General features: G+C 56.4%; 1 long non-coding RNA gene across 1 annotated transcript; it reads right to left on the bottom strand.

The window, feature by feature from the left end:
• Positions 1-1,166: 1,166 nt before the first annotated feature.
• Positions 1,167-12,685, bottom strand: LOC129051657 (uncharacterized). Its single transcript, XR_008516082.1, has 5 exons — positions 12,521-12,685; positions 10,740-10,906; positions 9,751-9,853; positions 2,518-2,662; positions 1,167-1,579 (listed from the first exon to the last, which is right to left on the bottom strand). It is a non-coding gene; the product is annotated as an uncharacterized LOC129051657 (long non-coding RNA).
• Between the last annotated feature and the right edge of the window lie 491 nt (positions 12,686-13,176).

Here is a 13,176-nt window from a genome sequence, read left to right on the forward strand (position 1 = left end):
ACTACTGTAGTCTTTATTAAACACTGTACACTTAGGCTGCACTAAGTATATTTTTATTTTTCTTTCTTCAATAATAAATTCACCTTAGCTTACTGTTCCTTTTTGACTTTATAAACTTAATGTTTCTTTCCTTTTTTTTTTTGAAAGAGAGTCTCACTCTGTCGCCCAGGCTGGAGTGCAGTGGCACGGTCTCGACTCACTGCAACCTCCACCTCCTGGGTTCAAGTGATTCTCCTGCCTCAAACTCCCGAGTAGTTGGGACTACAGGCGCTCGCCACCATGCCCAGCTAATTTTTTTATTTTTAGTAGAGACAGGGTTTCACCATGTTGGTCAGGCTGGTCTCGAACTCCTGACCTCATGATCCACCTGCCTCAGCCTCCCGAAGTGCTGGGATTACAGGCATGAGCCACCATGCCCAGCTGACATATTGAAAGTTCTGAAGGAAAAAACCTTTAACCCTAGAATAATGTATCTGGCGAAAACATCCTTCAAACATGAAGGAGAAATAAAGATGCTCCTAGACAAACAAAAGCTGAGGGATGTCATCAACACCAGACCTGCCCTACAAGAAATGCAAAAGGGAGTACATCAATTAGAAAGAAAAGGACACTAGGGAGCAATAAGTCATCACTTGAAGGGATAAAAGTCACTGGTAATAATAAGCACACAGAAAAACAGAATATTATAACACTATAACTGTGGTGTCTATAATATTCTTAAATAGGAAGACTAAAGCATGAAGCTTTCAAAAATAGTAACTACAACTTTTCAAGACATAGACAGTACAATAAGTTATAAATAAAAGCAACAGGCCAGGCATGGTGGCTCACGCCTGTAATCCCAGCACTTTGGGAGGCTGAGGCAGGCAGATCACCTGAGGTCAGGAGCTCAAGACCAGCCTGGCCAACATGGCAAAACCCCTTCTCTAATAAAAATACAAAAATTAGCCAGGTGTGGTGAGGCACACCTGTAATCCCAGCTACTTGGGAGGCTGAGGCAGAAGAATCACTTGAACCCAGGAGGCAGTGGTTGCAGTGAGCTGAGATTGTGCCACCGCACTCCAGCCTGGGTGACAGAGCGAGACTCCAACTGAAGAAAAAAAAAAAAAAAAAGGGTAAAAAGCAGGAGGACAAAGTGTAAGTGGACAGTCTTCATTAGTCTTTTTGCTTGTTGGTTTATGCAAGCAGTGTTAAGTTGTTATCAGCTTAAAATAAGGTTATAAAATAGTATCTGCAAGCCTCATGGTAACCTCAAATCAAAAAACATGCAAAGGATAAACAAAAAGTGAAAAGCAAAAAAATTAAGTCATATTAGAGAAAATTACTTTCACTAAAAGGAAGAGGAAGGAAAAAAAGGAAGAGAAGGCCACAAAGCAACTGAAAAACAAACAAGATAGTAAGAGTAAGCCCTTACTTATCAGTAACAATGAATGTAAATGGACTGAACTCACCAATCAAAAGACATATGTGGCAGAATGGATAAAAAAAAAAGAAGACTCATTTATCTGTTGCCTACAAGAAACGCACTTCACCTCCAAAGACACACACAGTCTGAAAATAAGGTGATGGAAAAGATTACCTGCCAATGGAAACCAAAAAAAAAAAAAAAAGAGCAGAAATAACTATACTTATGTCAGACAAAATAAACTTTAAAAAAACTATTAGAAGAGACAAAGAATGCCACTATATAATGACAAAGGGGTCAATTTAGCAAGAAGACATAACGATTGTAAATACATATGCACTCAACACTGAAGCACCCAGATATATAAAGAAAATATTATTAGAGTTAGAGAGCTAGAACTCCACATAAATAATACCTGGACATGTCAATGACCCACTTTCAGCACTGAACAGATCTTCCACACAGGAAATTAAGAAACAATGAACTTAATCTGAATTATAGACCAAAAGGATCTAATACATATTTACAGAGTATTTCACCCTGTAAGAGCTGCAGAATACACATTATTTTCCTCAGCACATGGGCCATTCTCAAGTACAGACCATATGTTAGGTCACGTCTTAAAACATTAAGAAAATGAAATTTGAAAACGTACAAGACTATCAACAAAAAACAAGCAGATACATATACAAATAGTCACCCCCTAAATTTTGTGAGTGAGATAATACTGCCACTCCCGCCTGGCTCAGGTGCCAGCAGGAGGAAGGCGCCCTCCAGATTCTGCAGAAGGGGGAGGACTCTTCCTCGCCCTGGCTGTGCCTCCACCACTGCCACAGAGGTCTGAGATAAAGCACCCGCAGCTTCCTACCCACCCAAGGCCAGGCTGGGCTGGCCCTGCAGAGCTCCTACTCCCCCTTCCCAGCCCCCAGACTTGCTACTGCTGCCATCACTAATGCAATGCCAATATAACCACAGCTGCTGTCGCCCTCAATGCATTGGTCCTCCCCACAAGGCTCCTACCACCTGGTCACCACCGGAGCCTGGCCACTGCTGCAGCCCTGCTCCCGCCCTGGCCGCAGCCAGCCACCCTCCTACCGCAACCGCCCTCCTACCGCTACAGATTGTTGCAGTCTCTGTCGCTGCCACCAACCAGCAGCAAGGTGAGCCGCGGTGTCGCAGGATCCGGCCTCCAGCGTGCCACAGGGGGCTCCTCCTCCTCCTGGCATGGAATAGCTGGGCAGGCAAAGCCAGAGAAGCCTATAAGAGGATGCACAGGGTGGTGGTGTTAGAGCCTCACCTTGTTATGCCAGCCACTGGGTGGCAGGGGCTGGTTTCAGTTAAGGCACTCACAGCCACCCTCCAAAGTCTAGCCTCTCCTTTTGCTCCAAGCTGGCCAGGAACTGGGGCCTGAGGTAGGTGCTGGAGACACCACAGTGCCAGGCTCCCCACTCCACAGGAACTGCTGGGCCCACCCGGGCTGCACTCCTCAGGGAACAGGAGCAGCAGACCCAGCCAGCCCTCCACACCCAACTGCCAGTTCCCGTTCCTGACGCCTCCACTCACAGGACACTGTCCCCCGTGATGTCCACTACTCCATACCTGGGGGTCACAGTCTCTGCGCCACAGACCCAGAGTGCAGGCGCCCAGGAAATGCGGCGGATGTGGGGGCCCTACCGTGCTCAGGATTCCTGTGAAACAGCTGTGCGCCCACTGTGCTCCAGCAAAGGTGGGGTAAGGGCAGGGCCAAACTCAGGGCAGGGCAGGGTAGAGCAGGCCCAGGGTAACACAGGGTGAAGGCAGGACAGGGTCAACCAGGGCAGGTTTATGGCAAAGGGCAAGGCCAGAGCTGGGAGCAGGGTAGGTGTAGGGCCAGGGCAGGGCCAAGACAGTGGCAGCTCCAGGGCAGGGCTAGGGTTAGGACCATAGTTATGTCCAAGGCCAGTGCCATGGAAAGGGCAAGGGCCGGGGGAGGGCCAGGGTCATCTAAGGACCAGGGACAAAACTAGGCCCAGAGCAGGGCCAGGATGGGTACCCGGCAGGGCCAGGATCTCAGACAGGGCCATGGCAGGGCCAGGGCCATATTCAGGTCTGTGCTATGGCTGGTCCAAGACAGGGCCAAGCCAAAGCTAGGGTGAGGGTTAAGGTAAAGCCAGAGCAGGGTCAAAGCTAAGGTAGGGCCAAAGCAGGGCCAGGACAGGCAGGGCAAGGCAGGGCAGGGGCAGGGAACAGCCAGGGCAGGACCAGGGCCATGGCCATGGCAGCGGCAGGAACAGGTTCAGGGCAGGGGCAGAACAACAGCAAAGACAGTGCAGATTAATGGCACAGCCAGGTCCACGACAGGGTCAGGGCAGGCTCTGGACCATGGCAAAACCAGAGACAGGGCTGGGGTAGGACAGTGGCAGGGCCAGAGTCAGGGCAACAGACAGGGCAGTGCAAGGCCAGGGCAGGGCCAGGCATTTCAAAGTCGGGACAGGGTAAGGGCCAGGGCAGAACCAGGGTAAGGTCTCAAGCAGGGTAGGGCTAGGGCCAGGATAAGGTCTCAAGCACAGAAGGGCTAGGGCCAGGACAGGTCCAGAGCAGGGCCATGGAAGGGCCAAAACAGGGGAAGGGCCAGGGCCGGGGCCAGGGAAGGGCCTGAGAAGGGTAGGGTCAGGGCCAGGGTCAGGGTAGGGACAGGGCCAGGGATATGGCAGGACCAGGGCAAAGCCAAACCCAGGGCTGAGCCATGGTATGGTATGGCCAGTGCAGGACAGGACCACAGCCAGTCCATAGAGAGGGCAGGGCTGATGTCAAGGCAGGGCCAGGCTAATGCCAGGGCTAAGGCAGTGTCAGGGCACGTCCAAGGTGGGGCCAGGGCCAGAGCTGAGCCAGGGAACGGCCAAGGCAATGGCACGGCCGGGTCAGTGCCAGGAGAAGACAGAACAAGGCAAGGCGATGGTAGGGGGAGGGGAGGGAAAGCACAAGGCAGGGCCAGGACACCTTCAAGCCCAGTTAAGGGTCAGGGCCAGAACTATGGGAGGACAAAGACCAGGGCCAGGTCCAGAGCAGGGCCTAGCCAAGGCTAGGATGAGGGCCAAGGTAGGGCCAGGGCAGGGCCAAGCCAGAGTAGGGCAACGGCAGGCCCAGGGCAGGGTGACACAGCCAGAGCACGGCAGGGCAGGGTGGTGCCAAGACCAGGGCAGACCGGTGCCAGCTCAGGGCCGGGGAAAGACCAGGGATAGGGCAGAGCCAGAAAAGCATTTGGATCAGGGCCGGGACCAAGGCAGAGCAGGGCCAGGGCCATGGCAAAGTCAGGGCAGGTCCTTGGCAGGGCCAGGGCAGTGGCAGGGATGGGGCCTGGATAAGGGCAGGGCCTGGGCCCGGGCTGGGCCAAGACTAGGCCAGAGCCAGGCCCTAGTGAGGGCAGGGCAAAAGCCAAGGCAGGGTCAGGGAAGGTCCAGGGAGGGGCAAGCGCCAGGCAGGGCCAAAGCACAACCAGGGCAGGGTAAGGCAGGGCAATGGCACCATTGGTCCATGACAGGGTGAGGTCAGTGCCAGGAGAGGGCAAAACAGGCAAGGCCATGGTGGGGCCAGGGCAGGAATGGGCCAAGGCAGGGCCAGGACATGACCAAGGCCAGGTCAGGGCCAGAACAGGACCAGGACAATGACTATTGGCAGGACCAGGATCAGGACAAGGGGCAAGGCCAGAGCCAAGGCAGGGTCAGCGCAGGTTCAGGAAGGTCCAGGGCAGAGGCAGGGCCAGGGCCTGGGCCACAGAACGGCCAGTGCAAGGGCAGGACCATGGCAGGGCCGGGACAGGCCAGGTAATGGTAGAGCAGCTCCAGGGCAGGGGCAGGGCAGGGCCAGGCTGAAGGCCTAGGCCATGCCCAGAGCAGGGCCAAGGAAGAGGCAGGGCCATGGCATAGCAAGGCCAGGGAAGCACAGGGACAGGAAAGGTCAGGGCAGGTAGGAGCCAGAAAAGAACCAGGGCCAAGGAAGTGCCGGGTCCAGGACAGGGCCAGACCCAGGTCAGGACCAAGGCCAAGTCAGGGTCAGGGCTATGGCAGGACCAGTGGCAGGGTAAGGGCCATGGCAGGAGCAGTGGCAGGCCATGGGCATGGCCAAATCAGGGCCAGGGCCAAGGCAGAGCCCTTACATGGGCAGCCTTGGGCAGGGCAGGGCCAGGGTAGTGCAGTGCCCAGTCAGGGCTGGGCCAGGGCAGGACCAGAACCGGGGCAGGGTCAGGGTGAGGACAGAACCAGGGCAGGGCAGAGTCATGGCCAGGGAAAAACCAGGGGCAGGGTCACAGCCAGGGACATGACAAGACCAAGGCCAGGGCCAGGACAGTGCCAGAAGCATGGCAGAACCAGGGCCAGGGCAGGGATATGGCACGGCAAGGGCTTGGGACAAGGCAGGGTCAGGGCCAGGGCCGTGGCAGGACCAGGGCCAGTGGAGGGCCAGGGTAAGGCTAGGATAGCACAGGGCCAAGACATGGCAGAGACACTGCAGAGCAAGGACCGGGTCAGGGGATGGCAGGTAAGGACAGGGAAGTCCAGGGCCAGAGTCAGGTCCGGAACATGGATAGGGCAGAAACAGAAATATGGCAGGATCAGAAAGGTGCCAGGGCAAGGGCAAGGCCAGAGACGGACCAGGGAAAAAGAATGGCCAGGGAGGGCCCAGAACAAGGCCATGCCAAAGACAGGGCCAGGGCAGGGCAAGGCCAGGGTAGGGCAGGGCCACGGTAGGGTGAGGGTAGGGCCAGGGCAAGGCCGGGGCCAGGGCAGGACTAGGATAGCACAGGGCCAAGGCAGGGCCAGAGTACGGCAGGTCCAAGGAGGGGCCAGAACAACGTCAGGGCCAGGGCAGAACCAGGACCAGGACAAGGCAAAGCCAAGGCCAGGGCAGGGCAAGGGCAGGGCAAGGTCAGGGCCAGGGCAAGGCAGGACTAGGGTAGCATAGGACATGGCCAAAAACAGGGCAGGGCCGTAACAGGGGCAGGACAAGAACCAGGCCCCAGGTAAGCCTAGGATGAGGGCCAAGGTAGGGCCAGGGCTAGGTCAAAGCTAGGGTAGGGCCAAAGCAGGGCCGGGGCAGTCAGGGCAGGGCCAGGGAAGCATAAGGCCATGGCAGGACAGAGCAAGGACATTGCCAAGACCAGGGCAGGGCCAGAAAACGGCCAGGGCAGGGACAGGGCCACGGCCATGACAGAGGCAGGACCAGGTTCGGGGCAGGAGCGAAACACGGGAAAGGACAGTGCAGGTTCATGGCACAACCAGGGTCCAGAACAGGGTCAGGGCAGGGCCAAGGAAGGGTCTGGGCCATGGCAAGACCAGTGATAGGGCTGGGGCTAGAACAGTGACAGGGCCAGAATCAGGGGAAGGGCCGAGCAGTGCAAGGCAAGGGTAGGGCCAGGCATTTCAGGGTCAGGGCCAGGGCAGAACCAGGGCAAGGTTTCAAGCAGGGAAGGGCCAGGGCCAGGACAGGGCCAGGGGCTGGGTTAAGACCAGGGCACCGCCAGAACAGGGGAAGGGCAAGAGCAGGGTAAGGGTCAAGGCCAAGGCCAAGGCCAAGGTAGGGACAGGGCCAGAAATGTGGCAGGATCACGGGCAAGGCCAAAGCCAGGGCTGAGCCAGGGCAGGGCATGGTATGGCCAGTACAGGACAGGACCAGAGCTGGTCCATAGACAGGGCAGAGCCAACGCCAAGGCAGGGCTAGACTAGTGACAGGGCTGAGGCAGTGTCAGGGTATGTCCAGGGCAGAGCCAGGGCCAGAACCGAGCCAGGGCACGGCCAAGGCAGGGTAGGGGAGGTCAATGGCATGGCTGGGTAAGTGCTGGGACAGGGCAGAACAGGGGAAGGTGATGGTAGGGGCAGGACAGGGGCAGGCACAGGCCAAGGGAGGGCCAGGACACCTCCAAGTCAAGTTCAGGGCAAGGGCTATGGCAGGAGAAAGGCCAGGGCCAGGGCCAGGACCAGGTCTGGGCTAGGGCCAGATCCAGAGCAGGGCCTAGCCAGGGCTAGGGTGAAGGCCAAGTTGGGGCCAGGGCAGGGTCAAAGCCAGAATAGGGCAAGGGTAGGGCCAGGGCAGGGTGGTGTGACAAGACCAGGGGCAGAGCAGTGCCAGCTTAGGGCCGAGGAAAGGCCAGGGCCAGGGAAGAGCCAGGAAAGGGTCTGGGTCAGGGCCAGGACCACAGCAGAGCAGGGACAGAGCTGTGGGAGAGTCAGGGCAGGTCCTTGGCAGGGCCAGGTTCCAGGCCAGGGCCAGGGCAGCCGCAGGGGCATGGCCTGGATAAGGGCAGGGCCAGGGATATGGCAGGACTAAGCGCAGGGTCAGGGCTCGGACTGGGCCACGACAGGGTCAGAGCCAGGCCACAGTGAGGGCAGGGCAAAAGCCAAGGCAGGGTCAAGGCAGGTCCAGGGAGGGGACAGCGCCAGGCAGGGCCAGGGCACAACCAGGGTAAGGCAGGGAAGCAGCACCACTGGGCCATGACAGGGCAAGGTCAGCGTCAGGAGAGGGCAGAACAGGCAGGGCCATGGTGGGGCCAGGGCAGGAACAGGAAAAGGCAGGGCCAGGACAAATCAGGACCAGGACATGACCAAGGCCATGTCAGGGCCATAACAAGACCAGGACCATGACCACTGGCAGGACCAGGGCCATGGCAGGACCAGGGTCAGGACAAGGGGCAGGGCCAGAGCCAAGGCAGGGTCAGCGCAGGTTCAGGGAAGGTCCAGGGCAGCGGCAGGGCCAGGGCAGGGCAAGGCCATTGCAGGGCAGGGCCAGGGTAGGGTAAGGGTACGGCCAGGGCAAGGTCAGGGCCAGGGTGAGGTCAGGGCCAGGGCGAGCTCAAGGCCAGGGCCAGGGCAGAACTAGGATAGCACAGGGCCAAGGCAGGGCCAGGGCAGGGCAGGGCCAAGGAGGGGCCAGGGCCAAGGCATGGCCAGTGTGGGGTCTGGGCATTGTCAGGGACAGGGCAAGGCCAGCGTAGGAAAAGGTCAGGGTAGGACAAACCCACGGTAGGGCCAAGCAAGGGCAAGGCCAGGGCAGGAAAAGACCAGGGTAGGACAAGGCCAGGGGTAGGGCAAGGCCAGGGTAGGGCCAGGGCCAGATCAGGGTCAGGGCAGGGTAGAGCTAGGGTAACATAGGGCATGGCCAAAAGCAGGGCAACAAGGGCAGGACTAGAAACAGGGCACAGGCAAGCCTAGGGTGAGGGCCAAAGTAGGGCAAGGGCTGGGTCAAAGCTAGGGTAGGGCCAGGACAGGGCCAAGACCAGGGCAGGGCCAGGGAACAGCCAGGGCCAGGGCCAGGGAACAGCCAGGGCAGGGTCAGGGCCAGGACAAGGGTGTGGCCAGGGCGAGGAATATGGTAGGACCAGGGCTGGGCCCAGGCTGGGACACACAGGGCAGATCATGGCCTGTGCAAGGCAGGGCCAGAGCCAGGCCATGGAGAGGGAAAGGCCAACATCAAGGCAGGGTCAGGGTAGGTCCAGGGTCAAGGCAGGGCCATGGCAGTACCAGGGCAGAGTAGGGCATGGGAATGGCAGGACTGGGCCATGGCAGCACCTGGTCAACTCCGGGAAGGGCCAGGGCAGGGGCAGGGCCTGGATAACAGTAGGGCCAGGGCCCGAGATATGGCACGACCAGGACAGAGTCAGGCCATAATGAGGGCAGGGCAAAAGCCAAGGCAGGGTCAGGGCAGGTTCAGGGAAGGGCCAGCACCAGGCAGGGCCAGGGCACAGCCAGGGAAGGGTAAGGCAGGGCAATGGTACCACTGGGCCATGGCAGGGTGACGTCATTGCTGGGAGAGGGCAGAACAGGCAGGGCCATGGCAGGGCCAGGGCAGGGACGGGCCAAGGCATGGCTGGGACAAATCAGGGTCAGGACACGTCCAAGTCCAGGTCAGGGACAGAACAGGACCAGGACCATGACCACTGGCAGCACCAGGGCCATGGCAGGACCAGGGTCAGGAGAAGGGGCAGGGCCAGTGCCAAGGCCAGGCCAGCACACGTTCAGGGAAGCCCCAGGGCAGAGGCAGGGCCAGGGCCTGAACCAGGTAAGGGCCAGTGCAAGGGCAGGGACAGGGCAGGGACATGGTAGCACAGGGCCAAGACAGGACCAGGGTGGGGCCAGGGAAGGGCAGGGCCGGGACAGGCCAGATAACTGTAGGGCAAGGCCAGGGCAGTGCAGGGCAGGGCAAGGTCCACGGCAGGGGCAGGGCAGGACCAGGCCGAATGACAATGCACCAGCCCTCCCTACAAGGCTCCTACCACCCGGTCACCGCTGCAGGCCTGCCCCTACCCCGGCCGCAGCCGCTGCCTGCCCTCCTTCCACTCTGGCGTGCTGCAGTGTCTGTCACTGCCACGAACTCACAGCGAGGCGAGCCACGGTGTCCCAGGCTCCATCCTCCAGCATATGGCAGGTGTCTCCTCCTCTCCCTGGCATGGAGCAGGTGGGCAGGCAAAGCCAGAAAAGCCTACAGGAAGATGCAAGGCGTGGTAGCGTCAGAGCTTCACCTTGTCATGCCGGCCACTGGGTGGCAGGGATCGGTTTCAGTGAAGGGACTCACACCCACCCTCCAAAGTCCAGCCTCTCCTTTTGGCCCAAGCTGTCCAGGAACTGGGGCCTAGGGTGGGTGCTGGAGACACCACAGCACCCGGCTCCCCACTCCACAGGAACTGCTGAGCCCACACGGGCTGCACTCCTGGGGGAGCAGGAATAGCAGAAACTCAGACCCAGCCAACCCTCCGCACCCAGGTGCCAATTCCCATTCCAGATGCCTCCACACACAGGACACTGTCCCCCATGGTGGCTGCTACTCCATATCTGGGGGTGCCATGCAGTCTCTGCGGCATAGACCCAGAGTGCAAGGGCCCAGGAACCACGGCAGGTGTGGGGGCTCTTCCATGCTCAGGATTCCCATGGAAACACTGTATACCTGCCATGCTCTAGTATGAGCAAGAGGCGATCGTCCTCTGGAGTGTGGAGTCCACGGAGAGAAGAACTGCTCCTTCTTTGGATGCCACCACTGTCGCTGCCACCTCTGCCGACTGCCACCAGCAGTGCAGCCCCCGATAGCACCCAACTTGCCCTCCTCCAAGGCTAGTCCTGCCCTCAATAGCGCCCCCAACCTGCACCCCCCCAATGCTGCCAGCAGTGTAGTACCTGATAGTGCCCCTAACCTGTCCTCCATAGGCATTGCAGCCCCAGAGAGTGCTGATAATGCACTCCCTGCCATGGGCAACGCAGCCCCATATAGTGCTACCAACCAGTACCCCCAACGCAGGCAGTGACACCCTGGATAGCCCCCCCAAACCACCCCCCCCAGTGAAAACTACAGCCAAGGATAGCACCTGTCCTACCACTCTGGTCGGGCTGCAGTCTCTGTCGCCACCAACACCAACTGCAGTGAGGCGAGCCGCTGCGCTGCAGGCTCTAGCCTCCAGCAGCCGGGTATGCAGCAGCTCTCACTGATAGCCACCTCCTACCACTTCAAACACGCTGCTGTCTCCGTGGCCATCTTCTTTGACTACATCAAGAAGAAGAGGAATTTTGGAAACCATACAATCATATTGAAGTTAAATAATACGCTCCTGAATCACTAGTGAATCAACGAAGAGACTAAGATGGAAATTGAAAAAAATTTCTTCGAACAAAAGGTAATGGAAACACAGTATATCAAAACTTATGATGCACAGAAAGCAGTACAAAGGCAGAAATTTATAGCTGTAAGTGCCTACCATCCAAACAGAAGAAAAACTTCAAATGAACAATACATCTTAAAGAACAAGTAAAGAACAAACTAAACCCAAAATAAAACAAGAAATAATAAAGATCATAGAAGAAATAAAGTTGAAACGAAAAAAATACACAAGATTAAACAAATGTTGGTTTTCTGGAAAGTTAAACAAAATTGACAAACTTTTAATCAGACTAAGAAAAAAGAGAAGATTCAAATAAAATCAAGAGACTAAAAAAGGAGATATTACAACTGACACTTCAGAAATTCAAAGGATCATAACTGGCTATTATGTCAATAAATTGGAAAGCCTAGTAGAAATGGACAAATTCCTAGACACATACAACCTACCTAGGTTGAACCGTGAAAACATCCAAGACCAGAACAGATCAGTAACAAGTAATGACATTGAAGCCATCAGAAAAAGTCTCCCAGTAAAGAAAAGCCCAGGAACTGATGTCTTCACTGCTGATGGCTTCACACCACACATTTACAGACCTAGTACCAATTCTACTCACACTATTTTAAAAACAGGACAGAATACTTCCAAAACTTATTCTATGAGACCATTATTACCCTGATATCAAATTGAGACAAAGACATCAAACAAGGAGACTACAGGTCAGTATCTCTAATATTGGTGCAGAAATCCTCAACAAAATGCCAGCAAATCAAATTCAACAATATATTAAAAAGATAATTCATCATGATCAAGTGGGATGTATCCCTGGGATGCAAGGGCCATTCAACACAATCAGTGTGATACACCATATCAACCGAATAAAGGACAAAAACCGTATGATCGTGTCAATTGAAACTGAAAAAACATCTGATGAAGCATCCCTTCATGCTATATATCCTCAAAAAACCAGCTACAGAAGAAACATACCTCACCATAATAAAAACCACATGAGAGAGACCCACAGCTAGTATCACATGGAATGGGGATATATGGAAGGCCCTTCCTCTAAGATCTGGAATATGATAAGGATGCCCACTGTCACCACTGTTATTTAACATAGTACTGGAAATCCTAGTTAAAGCAAAATCCTAGCTAAAGCACACACAAACGACTCCCCCCCCGCACCGTGAGCACTGCAGCACCCCATAGCGCCCTCAACCCGAAACCCCCCACCCGCCCTCGTGGGCAGTGCAGCCCCAGATAGCACCCTTAACCCACCTCATGGCTGCCGGCAATACAGTCCGGGATAGCGCCCCCCCAACCTGCTCCCCACCAAAGGCAGTGCAGCCCCGGATAGGGCCCCCAACCCACCCCCCCGGTACAGGCAGCACAGCCCCAGGTAGCGCACCCAACCAGCCACCCAAGGCGGCCAGTGACACCCAAGATAGGGCCCCCAACCCGCCTCAGGCCGCAGGCAGTACAGCCCTGGATAGCGCACCTACCCTGTCACCTTTCTATGCTCTGGCCACCTGCAGCGTCCGTCCCTGCCACCAACTGCAGCAAGGCGAGCCAGCGAAGCCAGCCACGTCCCACATGCGGCAGGGGGAACCTCCTACCCTAAGTTAGGAACAGAGCAGCTGCAAATGCAGATGCAAACACGGCTGGAATGGCGCGATCCTGCCCCTTAGCATGGTTTAGACACTGAGTTTATGAATTACATGTTTTGATTGGATGAGAGGAAAACCGCTAGGCCTACTCTGATTGGACTTTATCTTCACGATTGGATTGGTTAACCTAAGACTTGCTCTCATCCAATCAGAACATGAAAATAAAGTCCAATCAGAGTAGGCCTAGCGGTTTTTTTCTCATCCAATCAGAATATGAAGTCCAGAAACCTCGTTTGCATAACCTCAGTAATATAACCTATGCTAAGGGGGGAGTCGTGCTATTGTGGGCTCTTCTGCATCAACCTGTCTGGCAGCTCAGTTTGTAGCTTAGGGAAGATGGAAGCGGAGTCCCCTGCTACACGCTTGCGGCTGGAAGCTGGAGGCTGGAGCCTGTGGCACCAGGGCTGGCCTCTGCATGGTGTGTGACAGTGATGGAGCCTGCAGAGCAGATGGAGTATAGGAGGTGGCTGGAAGCGAGAGCTGCTTCTGTG

Source organism: Pongo abelii, chromosome 17, assembly GCF_028885655.2.
Source record: "Pongo abelii isolate AG06213 chromosome 17, NHGRI_mPonAbe1-v2.0_pri, whole genome shotgun sequence".
Classification (NCBI taxonomy): domain Eukaryota; kingdom Metazoa; phylum Chordata; class Mammalia; order Primates; family Hominidae; genus Pongo; species Pongo abelii.